The sequence below is a fragment of the Bufo gargarizans genome, chromosome 4, assembly GCF_014858855.1.
Source record: "Bufo gargarizans isolate SCDJY-AF-19 chromosome 4, ASM1485885v1, whole genome shotgun sequence".
Taxonomy (NCBI): domain Eukaryota; kingdom Metazoa; phylum Chordata; class Amphibia; order Anura; family Bufonidae; genus Bufo; species Bufo gargarizans.
This window is the reverse complement of record NC_058083.1, coordinates 241,109,220-241,126,742: the sequence shown is the minus strand read 5'-3', so window position 1 is coordinate 241,126,742 and position 17,523 is coordinate 241,109,220. Positions and strand designations below refer to the sequence as shown.

The window sequence follows — 17,523 nt, the reverse complement described above, 5'->3', positions numbered from 1 at the left end:
CCCTGGCTGGCCACATTTGTACCTGGCCTCTGCTGTTGCCAAAAACCTCCCTCTGAGTAACTTCGAAGAGACTGGCCTGAAAGTGCTAAAAATGACCCCTCTTCCTCCTCCTCCTCCTCCTCCTGGGCCACCTCCTCTTCCATCATCGCCCTAAGTGTTTTCTCAAGGAGACATAGAAGTGGTATTGTAACGCTGATAACAGCGTCATCGCCACTGGCCATGTTGGTGGAGTACTCGAAACAGCGCAAGAGGGCACACAGGTCTCGCATGGAGGCCCAGTCATTGGTGGTGAAGTGGTGCTGTTCTGTAGTGCGACTGACCCGTGCGTGCTGCAGCTGAAACTCCACTATGGCCTGCTGCTGCTCGCACAGTCTGTCCAGCATGTGCAAGGTGGAGTTCCACCTGGTGGGCACGTCGCATATGAGGCGGTGAGCGGGAAGGCCGAAGTTACGCTGTAGCGCAGACAGGCGAGCAGCAGCAGGATGTGAACGCCGGAAGCGAGAACAGACGGCCCGCACTTTATGCAGCAGCTCTGACATGTCGGGGTAGTTGTGAATGAACTTCTGCACCACCAAATTCAGCACATGCGCCAAGCAAGGGATGTGCGTCAAATTGGCTAGTCCCAGAGCTGCAACGAGATTTCGCCCATTATCACACACCACCAGGCCGGGCTTGAGGCTCACCGGCAGCAACCACTCGTCGGTCTGTTGTTCTATACCCCGCCACAACTCCTGTGCGGTGTGGGGCCTGTCCCCCAAACATATGAGTTTCAGAATGGCCTGCTGACGTTTACCCCGGGCTGTGCTGAAGTTGGTGGTGAAGGTGTGTGGCTGACTGGATTAGCAGGTGGAAGAAGAGGAGGAGGAAGCCGAGAAGGAGGAGGTGGCAACAGGAGGCAAAGAATGTTGCCCTGCGATCCTTGGCGGCGGAAGGACGTGCGCCAAACAGCTCTCCGCCTGGGGCCCAGCTGCCACTACATTTACCCAGTGTGCAGTTAGGGAGATATAGCGTTTTTGGCCGTGCTTACTGGTCCACGTATCTGTGGTTAGGTGGACCTTGCTACAGATGGCGTTGCGCAGTGCACACTTGATTTTATCGGATACTTGGTTGTGCAGGGAAGGCACGGCTCTCTTGGAGAAGTAGTGGCGGCTGGGAACAACATACTGTGGGACAGCAAGCGACATGAGCTGTTTGAAGCTGTCTGTGTCCACCAGCCTAAATGACAGCATTTCATAAGCCAATAGTTTAGAAATGCTGGCATTCAGGGCCAGGGATCGAGGGTGGCTAGGTGGGAATTTACGCTTTCTCTCAAATGTTTGTGAGATGGAGAGCTGAACGCTGCCGTGTGACATGGTTGAGACGCTTGGTGACGGAGGTGGTGGTGGTGGTGTTGGTGGTACATCCCCTGTTTGCTGGGCGGCAGGTGCCAACGTTCCTCCAGAGGCGGAGGAAGAGGCCGAGGCGGCAGCAGCAGAAGAGGCCGAGGCGGCAGCAGCAGAAGAGGTAGCAGGGGGAGCCTGAGTGACTTCCTTGGTTTTAAGGTGTTTACTCCACTGCAGTTCATGCTTTGCATGCAGGTGCCTGGTCATGCAGGTTGTGCTCAGGTTCAGAACGTTAATGCCTCGCTTCAGGCTCTGATGGCACAGCGTGCAAACCACTCGGGTCTTGTCGTCAGCACATTGTTTGAAGAAGTGCCATGCCAGGGAACTCCTTGAAGCTGCCTTTGGGGTGCTCGGTCCCAGATGGCGGCGGTCAGTAGCAGGCGGAGTCTCTTGGCGGCGGGTGTTCTGCTTTTGCCCACTGCTCCCTCTTTTGCTACGCTGTTGGCTCGGTCTCACCACTGCCTCTTCCTCCGAACTGTGAAAGTCAGTGGCACGACCTTCATTCCATGTGGGGTCTAGGACCTCATCGTCCCCTGCATCGTCTTCCACCCAGTCTTGATCCCTGACCTCCTGTTCAGTCTGCACACTGCAGAAAGACGCAGCAGTTGGCACCTGTGTTTCGTCATCATCAGAGACATGCTGAGGTGGTATTCCCATGTCCTCATCATCAGGAAACATAAGTGGTTGTGTGTCAGTGCAGTCTATGTCTTCCACCACTGGGGAAGGGCTAGGTGGATGCCCTTGGGAAACCCTGCCAGCAGAGTCTTCAAACAGCATAAGAGACTGCTGCATAACTTGAGGCTCAGACAGTTTCCCTGATATGCATGGGGGTGATGTGACAGACTGATGGGGTTGGTTTTCAGGCTCCATCTGTGCGCTTTCTGCAGAAGACTGGGTGGGAGATAATGTGAACGTGCTGGAATCACTGTCGGCCACCCAATTGACTAATGCCTGTACCTGCTCAGGCCTTACCATCCTTAGAATGGCATTGGGCCCCACCATATATCGCTGTAAATTCTGGCGGCTACTGGGACCTGAGGTAGTTGGTACACTAGGACGTGTGGATGTGGCAGAACGGCCACGTCCTCTCCCAGCACCAGAGGGTCCACTAACACCACCACGACCATGTCCACGTCCGCGTCCCTTACTAGATGTTTTCCTCATTGTTATGGTTCACCACAACAACAAAAATATTATTTGGCCCAATGTATTGTATTCAAATTCAGCGGGTCATAAATTTGAGGCCTAGTATTTAGGCGCTGGGTGACCGGTATGGATTTAGTGACAGAATTAGACTTGGAAATGCACAGTAGCGTGTGTGTGAAGTTATTCTGAATGACCCTATGTGCACCTTGAATATTATATACCCTTTTAGGGATAGATTTCAAATAGCTCTGATATAGCAGAAACCACTAAATTATGAAATTGCTAAATTGGGAATTGTATTTCAACCCAGAACAAAAAATGTGCTTTGACGGACACTAAATAACTTGCCCATCCACAACAGGACAGCGGTAACGACAGATTTAGCGGGATATAAATTTGAGGCCTAGTATTTAGGCGCTGGGTGACCGGTATGGATTTACTAACAGAATTAGACTTGGAAATGCACAGTAGCGTGTGTGTGAAGTTATTCTGAATGACCCTATGTGCACCTTGAATATTATATACCCTTTTAGGGATAGATTTCAAATAGCTCTGATATAGCAGAAACCACTAAATTATGAAATTGCTAAATTGGGAATTGCATTTCAACCCAGAACAAAAAATGTGCTTTGACGGACACTAAATAACTTGCCCATCCACAACAGGACAGCGGTAACGACAGATTTAGCGGGATATAAATTTGAGGCCTAGTATTTAGGCGCTGGGTGACCGGTATGGATTTACTGACAGAATTAGACTGGGATATGGCCAAAAAATAACCACACTATTGCTGGTTAAATGCACTTGGTGTGACAGCTTGACCAACCACACTACTGAGGGTTAAATGCACTTGGTGACGGGCGCAGCTTGCCCCTGATGTAGTATATGGCCAAAAAATGAACAGACTATTGCTGGTTAAATGCACTTGGTGTGACAGCTTGACCAACCACACTACTGAGGGTTAAATGCACTTGGTGACGGGCGCAGCTTGCCCCTGATTTAGTATATGGCCAAAAAATTAACAGACTATTGCTGGTTAAATGCACTTGGTGTGACAGCTTCACCCTGATGTAGGCTTTAGCCAAAAAACAACCACACCATTGAGGGTTAAATGCACTTGGTGATAGGCGCAGCTTGCCCCTGATGTAGTATATGGCCAAAAAATGAACAGACTATTGCTGGTTAAATGCACTTGGTGTGACAGCTTGACCAACCACACTACTGAGGGTTAAATGCACTTGGTGACGGGCGCAGCTTGCCCCTGATGTAGTATATGGCCAAAAAATGAACAGACTATTGCTGGTTAAATGCACTTGGTGTGACAGCTTGACCAACCACACTACTGAGGGTTAAATGCACTTGGTGACGGGCGCAGCTTGCCCCTGATTTAGTATATGGCCAAAAAATTAACAGACTATTGCTGGTTAAATGCACTTGGTATGACAGCTTTACCCTGATGTAGGCTTTAGCCAAAAAACAACCACACCATTGAGGGTTAAATGCACTTGGTGACAGGCGCAGCTTGCCCCTGATGTAGTATATGGCCAAAAAATAAACAGACTATTGCTGGTTAAATGCACTTGGTGTGACAGCTTCACCCTGATGTAGGCTTTAGCCAAAAAACAACCACACCATTGAGGGTTAAATGCACTTGGTCGCAGCTTGGATGCACTTGGTCGCAGCACCGCACAAGACACAAAATGGCCGCCGATCACCCCAGAAAAAAGTGACTGACAAACGGTCTGGGCAGCCTAAAAACAGTGAGCAATTGTATTTCAGCAGCTCAATGATGCACAGCTGCAGATCGATCGATTAATCAAGTCCTTTGGAGGAGTTAATCTGCCTAATCTCGCCCTACTGTCACAGCCGCAACCTCTCCCTACGCTAATCAGAGCAGAGTGACGGGCGGCGCTATGTGACTCCAGCTTAAATAGAGGCTGGGTCACATGGTGCTCTGGCCAATCACAGCCATGCCAATAGTAGGCATGGCTGTGACGGCCTCTTGGGGCAAGTAGTATGACGCTTGTTGATTGGCTGCTTTGCAGCCTTTCAAAAAGCGCCAAGAAAGCGTCACGAAAGCGCCAAGAAAGCGACGAACACCGAACCCGAACCCGGACTTTTACGAAAATGTCCGGGTTCGGGTCCGTGTCACGGACACCCCAAAATTCGGTACGAACCCGAACTATACAGTTCGAGTTCGCTCATACCTAATGAACAGTCAAAAGTCACAATCAAGCTTGTATTCTACTGCCAGGGAAAATTATTGAAAAGGCTAGAATTAAAAAGAACACTTGTGAATATAATAGGGAGAGGCAGGGAAAGCTGTCAGCCAAAGAGTGAGAAGTGAGGAGCTGAGGATGTGTGTGCCTTGTAGCACAACTGCAGCTACTGCAAACCTCAAAAGCAACTACAATTATAGCTGAGCTAAAATTGACTCATTAACACATGTCACAGTCATATCACATGACAAAAGCCATTGAAATCAACTGAAAAATTAAATTAGTATTTTCTTGCCATTACTTACTTAATGTGTTTACCATTAAGTTAAGTTTAATGATATAACTTAATTTTTTTCCCATTATAACAGAAAAATCCTTTCTTTTTTGGGGGGTGAAGGGTGGAATAAACGCAAAACTGTACAACACTTATCTTCAATGTAGCATTTTAAATCTCAGTAAAAACACCTGAAATTCAAGTCAGAACTCTATGTCGGGGCATCTCCACATAGTTAATTTTATTTTAACGTTTTATAAACCGTATAGAATACGTAGGATAGAGGACAGAAACATCAGTGAGTGATAACGTAATATTAGGCTGAAATCAATTTATTTCTCCAAACTTCCATGTTTTTTTCTCCTTGTGGTTCCAATTTTTTATTGTTTTTGGAGGGGGATAGAATTTATAAAAAAATTGCATATAAGTGATCAGTGATGGCCAGTTCGCAGTGTTTGCCGACGAACATCCGTCTGTTCTCGGAGCTGCCTGCTCCCGGTGACCGCATGTGTTTCAGAGCGGCGCAGGCACAGGTAAGGACTTACCTCTGCATCACCGGACTTGGGAATAAAGATGGCAGATCGCATGTGTTTGTCGGCGAACACTGTGAACTGGCCATCACTGTAAGTGATTACTACACCATTACACAGCATTATCTGTGAGTGATAATGAATTTAGGCCTAAAATTTGTTTTCGGGTTTATTTCTATCTCGGCACTGTGCTAATTAATAGAATTTTTTTTTTGGGGGGGGGGGGGCTGTTGATTTTATTAAAACCCGCATATAGGTGATTACTACACCAGTAAACAGGGTAACACACAACATTATCTGTGAGTGATAACATGATATTAGGCCTTAATCCGTGTATTTCTGTATCCAGGCACTTCCAGTGTTTGTGTGGTGAGGGAGGAGGCAAAAAAATGTCATAGTAGTTTGTGACTGGATATTTTTTCATTAATCTGCAGATTTTAATTTGCAAAATATATTGGACACAAATCCATTAGTGGAGTTGACACTGCAGCATATATATTTTACATGATCCACCCTGTCCGATAAGCACCATAAAAAAAAATTGAAACGGTGTAAAAAAAAAAACTATTTTTGTCACCTTACATCACAAAAAGTGCAACATCAAGTGATCAAAAAGGCTTATGTCCCATAAAATGGTATCAATAAAACCGTCACCTCATCCCGGAAAAAATTAGCCCCTACCTAAGACAATCGCCCAAAAAATATAAAAACTATAGCTTTCAGAACATGGAGACACTAAAACAACATTTTTTTTTGTTTAAAAAATGCTATTATTGTGCTAAAGTGAAATACATAAAAAAAATATACATATTAGATATCGCCATGTCTGTAACAGCCAGCTCTATAAAAATATCACATGACCTAACCCCTCAGATGAACACCGTAAAAAAAAAATAGCAAAAGAAAAGGCAATTTTTGTCATATTACATCACAAAAATTGCAACAGCAAGTCATTAAAAAGGCGTATGCCCCCCAAAATAGTACCAATCAAACCAGCATCTCATCCTGCAAAAATGAGACCCTACCTAAGAGAATCGATCAAAAACTCTCAGACAATGGAGACAGTAACATATAACTATTTTTTGCTTCAAAACTGCTTTTATTGTGCTAAAGTGAAAAAAATTTTAAAAAGTATATATATTAGGTATCGCCACGTCTGTAACAACCAGCTCTATAAAAATATCACATGACCTAACCACTCAGGTGAACAACATAAAAAATAAAAAAATGAGTAAAAAAAGCAATTTTTGTCACATTACATCACAAAAATTGCAACAGCAAGTGATCAAAATGGCGTATGCCCCCCAAAATATTTCTAATCAAATCGGCAACTCATCCAACAAAAAATGAAACCCTACCTAAGAGAATCGGTAAAAAAAAAAGGTATTACTCTCAGACAATGGATACACTAAAATATGATTATTTTTTGCTTCAAAACTGACATTATTGTGATAAAGTGAAAAAAAAAATATATACATATTAGGTATCGCCACGTCCCTAACAACCAGTTCTATAAAAATATCGCATGACCTAACCACTCAAAAAACAACTATGTAGAAAAAAAAGCAATTTTTGTCACTTTACATCACAAAAATTGCAACAGCAAGTGATCAAAAAGGTGTATGCCCCCCAAAGTAGTAGCAATCAGACTGTCACATTATCCTGCAAAAAATGAGACCCTATCTAAGAGAATCGGTCAAAAAATAAAAAAGATATGGCTCTCAGACTATGGATACACTAAAATATCATTATTTCAGTTTCAAAAATGCTATTATTGTGTAAAACTTAAATAAATAAGAAAAAGTAGACCTATTAGGTATTGCCACGTCCGTAACGATCTGCTCTATAAAAAACATGACCTAATCCCTCAGGTAAACACTGTAAAAAAAAATAAAAAAAAAGTGCAAAAACATCAATTTTTTGATTACCTTGCCTCACAAAAAACGTAATATAGAGCAATAAAAAAAATCATATATACCCCAAAATAGTACCAATAAAACTGGCACCTTATCCCGTAGTTTCCAAAATGTGGTCACTTTTTTGAGTTTCTACTGTGGGGGTGCATCAGGGGGGCTTCAAATGGGACCTGGCATCTAAAAACCAGTTCAGCTAAATCTGCCTTCCAAAAACTATATGACGTTCCTTTTCTACTGCGCCCTGCCATGTGCCCGTACAGCAGGTTACGATCACATGTGGGGTGTTTCTGTAAACCGCAGCATCAGGAAAATAAATATTGAGTTTTATTTAACTGTTAACCCTTGCTTTGCTACTGGAAAAAATGGATTAAAATGTAAAATCTGCCAAAAAAGTGAAATTTTGAAATTTCATCTCCATTTTCCATTCATTCTTGTGGAACACCTAAAGGGTTAACAAAGTTTGTAAAATCAGTTTTGTATATCTTGAGGGGTGTTGTTTCTAAAATGCGGTCATTTTCTAATATGTAAGCCTCACAAAGTGACTTCCGACCTTAAAAAGTGGGTTTTGGAAATTTTCCGAAAAATTTCGAGATTTACTTCCAAACTTCTAAGCCTATGGAAAATGTAAAGTAATTACTATCTTTGGAGGTATTACTATCTATTATAAAAGTAGAGAAATTGAAATTTGGAAATTTGCTAATTTTTCCAAATTTTTGGGTAAATTTTATATTTTTTTATGAATAAAAATGATTATTTTTTTACTCAATTTTACCACTGTCATGAAGTACGATATGTGACGAGAAAACAATCTCAGAATGGCCTGTAAAAGTTAAAGCATTTTAAAATAATTACCACATAAAGTGATACATGTCAGATTTGCAAAAAATGGCCTGGGTAGGAAGGTGAAAACAGGCCCGGGTTGAAGGGGTTAATTTACTGTTTCTTTGTCCATCATTTTGGGGAGGCAATTAGGCACATTGTTTAATGTGTCTTTTCTGTAGCTGTCTGACTTCCACAGCAACTTGAATCAACTATCTAGAGCCTTTCGGTCCGACTATCAAGCCAGCAGATGTATGGGAAAAGACCTGCTAATGACACCACCTGTGGATTGCATTAAGCCCCTGCTGTGTATTAGGAGCTGTTTAGCCTGGCTTTGTCATCAGAATAACATTATGCAATCGATTTAACTGACAACCAATGATGGAACAGCCGCGATTATCTCCCACCAATCCTATAGGGGTCAATGCACTGAAATGGGGGCTAATGAAACAAAAGGTCTACTGGACTACAGTTCCAGCTGGTAGACATCAGAACTGCTCTTCTGACCAACCTTGAGCCTAACAGTTTGGTTGGAAAGTCCAAGTTGGGACAATTGGGTGACCTGGTCACTAGTGTTGATCGCGAATATTCTAATCACAAATTTTTATCGCGAATATCGGCACTTTGAAAATTTGCAAAGATGTAGAATATAGTGCTATATATTCGCAATCGCGAATATTCTAGATTTTTTTTAGTCAGTATCCTACCTTCTTGCTTGTGGGTCAATGAGAAGCCTGCAATATCTTTGTCAGAGCTTATCAACATCCCTAGCAGCCAATAGGAAAGTTGCCTACCCCTTACTATATAAGAAACTTCCTATCAGCCATTTTCTGCTTTTTTTTTTTTTTTTTGCAGTTCTGAGGATCCTATTCCTCTGGATCCTATTCCTTATCCAATTGCATTAGATAGTTAGCTCATATATATATAATACAGATAGTTAGTGGGAGATAGTGAGTGTAGGTTAGATAGTGATATAGTGTAGCTGATAGGTGCCAGTGCAGGTAGTGTGATAGGAATTACTGTTTCTATGCTGTCCATACATACATGTTACAGACATAGTGCTCTGATGCCACAACAATACTTAGTGCACCAATCAATAATATCTACTCAGACATGATAAAATGTGAAGTTGCATGTATTGCGCAAAAAATATGCGCATCATTAGTGTCGATTTGCACAATCACGAAAATACTGACTGGAGATCTCGAATTCTAGAATTTATTGTGAATTTATTGGGAATATTATGTGAAAAATTTGTGAAGTATGGTGAAAACAAATATTGCCGATGCCGCTCATCACTACTGGCCACATGCCTCGCTTTGCATGGCCGGCTTGCAAAGCTTGCTGCTAGCTCTTCCCGGTGGGTGCCCGCCCAAAGCGGGGTGCTACTGGCTCAGGCAGTTGGTCCTGGGCCCCCCGAAGTCACGGAGGTTTAATCCCTGGTGATTCAGCAGAAGGGTGAATTGCTGTCTCCTGTGCAATCCTGTGTCATTGCTGGGACTGTACTATATGCTGCTGACTGTTGGCTATCCAATAAAGTCTTCCCAGAGCACTGTACCCTTACCCTGTGTTGTCTAAGTAGTGTTCCACCCACGGGAAAGGAGAACGGGCTTCAGTGGTATGAGCCCTGGCCCTGTGCAGTCTTATAAAGATAACCAGGCCGGCGGACGAGAGCACCCACTGACCATCTTTTCTTCACAGTAGCGTCAGTAGTGTGTTTGTAGAAGGGGAAAGACATTGTATTGCATCTTCCTGTTTTTAATTTTCAGAATGCATATTTGCAAATTGTTCCATACTTTGTGTGACTATGTATATTTATTGATGCTGCACCACACTCCTCCTCTGATGTTTACTCCTCCTCAGCACCCTGATCTGGCTCCCAGGTCCTATTCATGGGTAGTATGGTGTCTTTCACATTGTTATCATCCCTTTCTGCTTTTCCCACTCAGACTCTTCCTCCTCCACTTCATCGTCAGCCATCAGTAGTGGAATACGTGGCCAGGAAACAACTGTACCCACCCAGCTAACTGCTGGTGGGCAAGCTTAATTCCCACCTGGCCAAGTTGCTGGCAGTGCAGTTGCTACCGTACCATTTAGTCGAGTCTACTGTCTTTAGGAAGATGATGGTGTGCGCCCAGTCTCTATGGAAGATTCCTAGCTGGTATTACTTCTCCCAAAGAGTCATCCCTGCCTCGTAGTCTCGAGTGGTGGAGAATGTGGGCTACTCCCTGCTATTCTCACTGTGCGGCAAAGGTTCATGCCATGGCGGACACCTGGAGCAGCTTGTACAGGCAGGAACAGTACATATCTTTCAAGGACCACTAAGTCAATGTTTTTGCCTCAGCAGCGAGGCAGCACCCTAGCATCGAGGCCAGGTCCTTTTGAGCTCCCATGATTGTGTGAGCCTGCCTCCCACACCAGGCACTTATTTGCCTCCTCCTTCTCCATGGACACGTGCCCATCCACAACAGCAGCAGGGCACAGCATTGCTCGTAGTGGCCTCCTTTCTATCACATGTGTCAAGTCAAGCATTGCCATGCTCAGTTGTAGCTGGTTGGCCTGGTCGAGAGTAGCCACACCGGCGAGCAGTTGCTAAAGTATATCAAGCAGGAAATATTCACTGGGTGTCACCATAATGGGTGCAATATTGTGGCCACCCTGAACCTGGGTGCAATAACACATGTTACCTGCATGGCGCAAGTTCGAGGTCAGGCAGTGGCAGCTCATTCGAGATGCCTATTGGGTGCTGAAGCCCTTCGAAGAGGCCACAAAGTTTGTTAGCAGGGACAACTGTGGCATGAGGAGTCAGAGGTTGAGGAGCAAGAGGACGATGATGAGGATGGTACTGGCCAAGACATCCAAAATCGTCTCAGAGAAATGGCTCCTGGGGCACGCTGGCTAGAATGGCCACCTATATGATCGCTTGCTTATGCATTGACAGGCATATTGTTGACATCAAGCAGTCTGATGATTACTGGATAGCCATGCTTTTAGACCGTTGCTACCAAGGCAAATGGGGGAATGTTTTCCTCTGGCAAAAAGGGAAAACAAACTATGTTACTACCAGGAAACACTGTGTATGCAGATTTGTGCAGCTTACAGCGAGCGGACGCCTGGCGCCAACATGTCTGAAAGGGAAGCACTCCTCCGCCCCCACAGAGTCACCCCCCCTTCCACCGCCACGAGCAGCAGAAGTTGCGGCAGTAGCATCTTGCCACTGTTGCTATCTGTTTGTCTGCCTAACTACCATCACGTTCTGTACGACTACTGCATGCTGCAGCCTGCAACAAGCTAGTAATGCCTCTCAATCGTCAGTTTACGTGTTTTTTGGGGGGGTTTACATTTCTTTAAAGAGCACAAATGAACGTTATTGCTGAATCAATACTGACATTTTCTCATAGCTCAGGCTGATTCTAGATGAATAGACCTTGTTTTGCTGGCGGTGCCCCAACTTGTCACTGTTGCTGTTTGTCTGTCTGACTAATTACCATCATGTTTTGTATGGCTGCTGAGGCCTCCAACCAAGCAACTAATGCCACTTGCCAACCATCATGTTCAGACAATTTTCTTTAAATCTCATAACACTGTGTGTGTTTAAACATCATCTGCCCCCGATTAGGGCCAACTTTTGGAAGCTTTGGAATATAAAAAAGGATGAGACATATGCCACCACACACACTGTTCTTAAACACTCTGTATGTTAACTCTGTATGTCAGAGTCACTCAGACATCATTCACGATCGCTGTCATTGCATTCCAGAACTTAAGGTGGAGGGAGGGCAAAAAAATCATAAAAAAAAAAAAAAAAAAAGAAACCCTAGGAGGCTAGAAGGGAGGAACTTCAAACCGGACCCAAAACGAATCTTAACTCATCTGTAGTCCAAACCTATTCGGGTCTGAACTGAACTTTTTGAAAAATTTGTCGAACCTGAACTGTACCGAATCTCGAGTGCTTCGCTCATCTCTAGCCTGAACTTTTAAAATATAAAAGTATTCATCCTATACAGTGAATGGCTTAATAAAAATAAAAAAAATCAAGATTATCTTTTTGCTATTTTTGGTTGTTTCAAAATTGTCATGTTCTTATGAAGGTCTATACCAACCGCTAGAACATCTCAAGCAAACGTCACGGTGTCTCAGCAAGCATGGGGTTCTATCACTCAACTACCCTTGGTGTGTGAACAGGGTCTGAACAGTGCTAGAAACCAACTTACAGCCAGACTATCACATGCCCCCATAGCGGTATCACCAATGCACTGTGAGGTAGAATAAAGCTGTGAGCCGCACCTGACTGGAGCAATGGATTAAATGGATTAAAAACCTGACTGGAACATATTGGCAAAGTTCTCAGCTTTTAACATCGGCTTGAGGAATTAGCTAGTATTGTCAGTTGCGTATCATTTTGGTGCATTTTTTGCAGTGATTTGTGTGTGTATACATTTTTTTATCTGCACAATGTATCATTTTGTATAAGATGTTCTTGTGGTTCATGTGGTCCACCCCGGCATCCTCCATTGTACGCATTTTTTGCTGGGTATTGCTGTTATCTGCGGACCACATGTGGAGGAATTGCTCCCCCGGTTATAGTCACTCTACAGTTTCTGGATTTGGAGCGTTTCCACCCGTTTAGGCCACTTTTTTCAGTGAGTTTTTATCTTTATTTGTGGTCATAGCTATGGCCAAGCGAAGAACCCTACGGAGAGAAACAACGGGAACAACCTAACCCAGCTAGGCGTGTCTTAGCTGACCTGACTAAATGGCTTGTTGTGTGCCCTAAGCCATGATCGTGGGTAGGCCTATAAGTGGGCATACCCTGTGGAAATGAGAAGATAAGGGAGGGAGGGTGGAGCACCTGAAAAAACACACGCCTGTGAGTGAGGGTGTGGCTCGTATATGAAGAGCCTCAGCCCCTTCCACAAATGCAGGCTGACTAATCAGCCTTACCAACTTGTGGTCATGGCTACGGCCAAGCGATATTCGAAGAACCCTAGGGAGAAAAACAACGGGAACAACCTAACCCAGCTAGGCGTGTCTTAGCTGACCTGACTAAATGGCTTGTTGTGTGCCCTAAGCCATGATCGTGGGTAGGCCTATAAGTGGGCAAAAACCAAGCCAAGTAGGGTAGAAAAGGAATTGGAATGGCATGTGCAAACTAATCCCCAAGCCAACTCCAAGGCGTCTGGAATCTACAGCGAAAATTCGGGGTATATGAGGCAAGACCAGTAGGAGACCTACAACCCATCTTGTGGATGACAAGGCCAGAGACATGATGCTCAATATTGCGATACTGCCCCAAAGCGGAATGGAGGACCGGGAATACGTTGTAAAATGGATCATAAAAACCAACTGAAACTTGTAAAGTTTGGTTCTAGTGCGAGTACTGGCAATGCCCTAGCGTCAGGAGATCATGGGACCGAAACCTAACTGCCTAGACTATGCAGGAATGAGGGCCAAAAAGAACCATGTAGATAGGAAGAGAATCCTTGAATAGTTCCCCAGACAACAGCTATCAGCGCGTTGTTCTACTGTGCGCCCCTGAGAATTGTTTTTACGCTTGAGACGTGAAGACCGACCTACTATCTGAATCTTCTACCGTGAGGAAATGCTGGACCTTGTCCAAAATCCAATTCAACGTGGTTGTAGGGAGTCGGAGGTTAGAGCGGCAAGAAGCTATGAAGCCATAATATACAAGATTCTGTCTATGCCCTCCCAAGAGTGAGGGAATGCAATGCAATGAATCTACTGGTCGAAAATGAATTCCTGGTCATGGTAAAAAGGCAAAGACTTTGCGCGGGGACCTGGTTGACAAGATATGATCGACTACGATCAGAGACTGAAATGCTAGAGGGAATTTCCCTACTTGTTCTTCCTCTGGCAGGACCTGATCGAAAGCATGAACAATTAAAGAAAGACAAAATATCTGCGTAAGACATGACAATAATGCTGTAGGGCGAACCGAACCAGTTTGCGGTCAAAACATGAAGTGAGCGATCAACATGGATTATTAGGAAATTAGGGAAGCAGGTATGTATGCGATACATAGGGGCCAAATCAGCCCAGATGGACAACCAGGCAATCAGCCCAGCAGGACTGAAAACAGTCATTGGGCCCCCGAAGCCATGGGGCCGAAGCTGTCGTCGGGCCCCCGAAGCCATGGGGCTGAAGCTGTCGCCAGGACCCCGAAGCCATGGGGCCGAAGCTGTCGTCGGGCCCCCGAAGCCATGGGGCTGAAGCTGTCGCCAGGACCCCGAAGCCATGGGGCCGAAGCTGTCATCGGGCCCCCAAAGCCATTGGGCCGAAGCTGTCATCGGGCCCCCGAAGCCGAAGCTGTCCACCCAGTTTTTCTGTGAGTTTTTATCTTTATTTGTATGAAATGTGCCACTTCATTTTGTTGGTAACATTCTTTTGCGCCTGGTAGCTTCTGTGTCACATGGTCTGTTTTGCGTGCAGCTCACAGCTTTATTCTACCTCAGTGCTTTGGTGATACCACTATGGAGGCATGCGAGAGTCTGGCTGTGAGATGGTTTCTAGTACTGTTCAGACCCTGTTCACACACCACAGGTAGTTGAGTGGTAGCAACACAGCAACCTATGTCACAGTGAACCACACAGTGACAAAATTGATCAACAAGTCATACACACCCCAAAATAGTATCAATGAAAAATACAGCTCGCCTTCAAAAAATGAGCTCTAACACAGCTCCATAAACATAAATATAAAAAAAACTATATTTTTTATGTAAAAACAAAAACCCATAAAACTATGGTGGGGTTGCATTTTTTCCAATTCCAACATATTTAGAATTTTTTCCAGCTTTCCACTAGTGATGAGCGAGAGGTGCCATATTCGATTTCGCGATATATTGCGAATATTCGAGTGAATATTCGTGTTATATTCGTCGAAATCGAATATTCGTAATTATTTCAATTTTCGCGAATAATATGCGATTATTTTAATCGCGTGTTGCGATTTTTCTAGTATATTAGTATAAGGCAATGAGATTTTAAAAGACGAAGTTAGAGCAATATTACGAAATTTCGTAAAATACACATATATATTGTAATTTAGCTAATATAGTGCTATAATCATTTTTTTTTTCTTTCATTTTTTTTCCCTCTTCTGAACTTAAGCTTTGTAAAATATGTACACTGTTAAAAAAAAGTTAATATAGCAGTATATTAGCTAAATTACAATATATATGTGTATTTTACGAAATTTCAGTAATATTGCTCTAACTTCGTCTTTTAGAATATTCGTAATATTCTAAAAGACGAAGTTAGAGCAATAGTACGAAATTTCGTAAAAATACACATATATGGAATATAGCAGTGCGAAGCTGAAATTGCGATGCGATTAATATAACACGAAATAATCGCATGGTGATTTCTACTTAGTACTGCTATAGTCCATATTCGGCGAATATGGAATATAGCAGTACTATTCTTCGAGTTATATTCATCGCATGGCGATTTCAACTGATGGACTATAGCAGTAATAAGTAGAAATCACCATGCGATTATTTCGTGTTATATTAATCGCATCGCAATTTCAGCTTCGCACTGCTATATTCCATAATATTCCATATATGTGTATTTTACGAAATTTCGTACTATTGCTCTAACTTCGTCTTTTAGAATATTACGAATATTCTAAAAGACGAAGTTAGAGCAATATTACGAAATTTCGTAAAATACACATATATATTGTAATTTAGCTAATATACTGCTATATTAATTTTTTTTAACAGTGTACATATTTTACAAAACTTAAGTTCAGAAGAGGGAGAAAAAAATTAGAGAAAAGAAATTGATTATAGCACTATATTAGCTAAATTACAATATATATGTGTATTTTACGAAATTTCGTAATATTGCTCTAACTTCGTCTTTTAGAATATTCGTAATATTCTAAAAGACGAAGTTAGAGCAATAGTGCGAAATTTCGTAAAATACACATGTATGGAATATAGCAGTGCGAAGCTGAAATTGCGATGCGATTAATATAACATGAAAAAATCGCATGGTGATTTCAACGTAATTCTCTAATCCGACAGTACATTCTAGTATATGGAGCGTCCCCATGGTGATGGGGACGCTCCATGAGCACGGCAACGGGCCCTGAATGGAGCATTAAAAAAAAAAAAAAAAAAAAGAATATTCGATTTCGCGAATATATAGCACTATATTCTAAATATTCGCGAAATCTCGAAATCGCGATATTCGAGAAAAATATTCGCAATTAGAATATTCGCGCTCAACACTACTTTCCACTATGTTGCATGGAATATTAAATGGTGTCGTTAACAATAGTAACTTGTCAGCAGAAAACAAGCCCTTATATAGCTATGTGAACGGAAAAATAAAACAGTTATGGCTTCTGGAATCCAAAAGTAAAAAACGAGCAGCTATTCCAATTTTATCACATAAATACAATATAATTAGTGATGAGCGAATCGACTTCAGCTGCTTCATCCAAAGTCGATTTGCATCAAACTTTGCTGTAATACTGTACGGTACTTGCAAGACTTTGCGTATTAACTTTGTGAATGAATTACTACTGTAAAAATCCTTGATCCTGAATTCAGGTTTGGTTTCAAGTGGTACTAGAAAAGTAGAAGATTGAAAAAAATCTCATCCTCACAGTGAAATCTGCTATACAGGTGAAACTCAAAAAATTTGAATATCGTGCAAAAGTCCATTTATTTCAGTAATGAAAATTAAAAGGAATTGCATTAATGCAGCTTAAAATGAGAGTTTTGTGTAAAGGTTCAATATTCTAGGCTCAAACCGTCACACTCTAGTCAGCTAATTAATCTATACCCCCTGAGCAAAGGGTACCTCAAAATTGAGACTTTGGGGTTTCATAAGCTTTAAGCCATAATCATCCAAATTATTCCAAATAAAGGCTTGAAATATCTCTCTTTGCATGTAATGAGTCTATCGCATATGTTAGTTTTAGTGTTGAGCGCGAAAATTCTAAAAGCAAATTTTTATCGCGAATATCACCACTTCGAGAATTCACGAATATTTTGAATATAGTGCTATATATTCGTAATGACAAATTTAGGTAATCAGCCCTCCCTTCTTCTAGCTTGTGGGCCAATGAGAAGGCTTTGTCACAGCTTAGCAACATCCCTAGCAACCAATAAGAAAGTTGCCTACCCCTTACTATATAAAAACCTCCCCAGCAGCTATTTTCTAAAGTTTATTGCAGTTATGAAAGAGACAGCAGTGTCAT

At 42.8% G+C, this 17,523-nt stretch overlaps 1 protein-coding gene across 1 annotated transcript in view; it reads right to left on the bottom strand.

The window, feature by feature from the left end:
* Positions 1 to 17,523, bottom strand: part of COL19A1 (collagen type XIX alpha 1 chain) — a 280,859-nt gene that overhangs the window by 69,917 nt on the left and 193,419 nt on the right. The gene's annotated exons all lie outside the window — the stretch shown is intronic.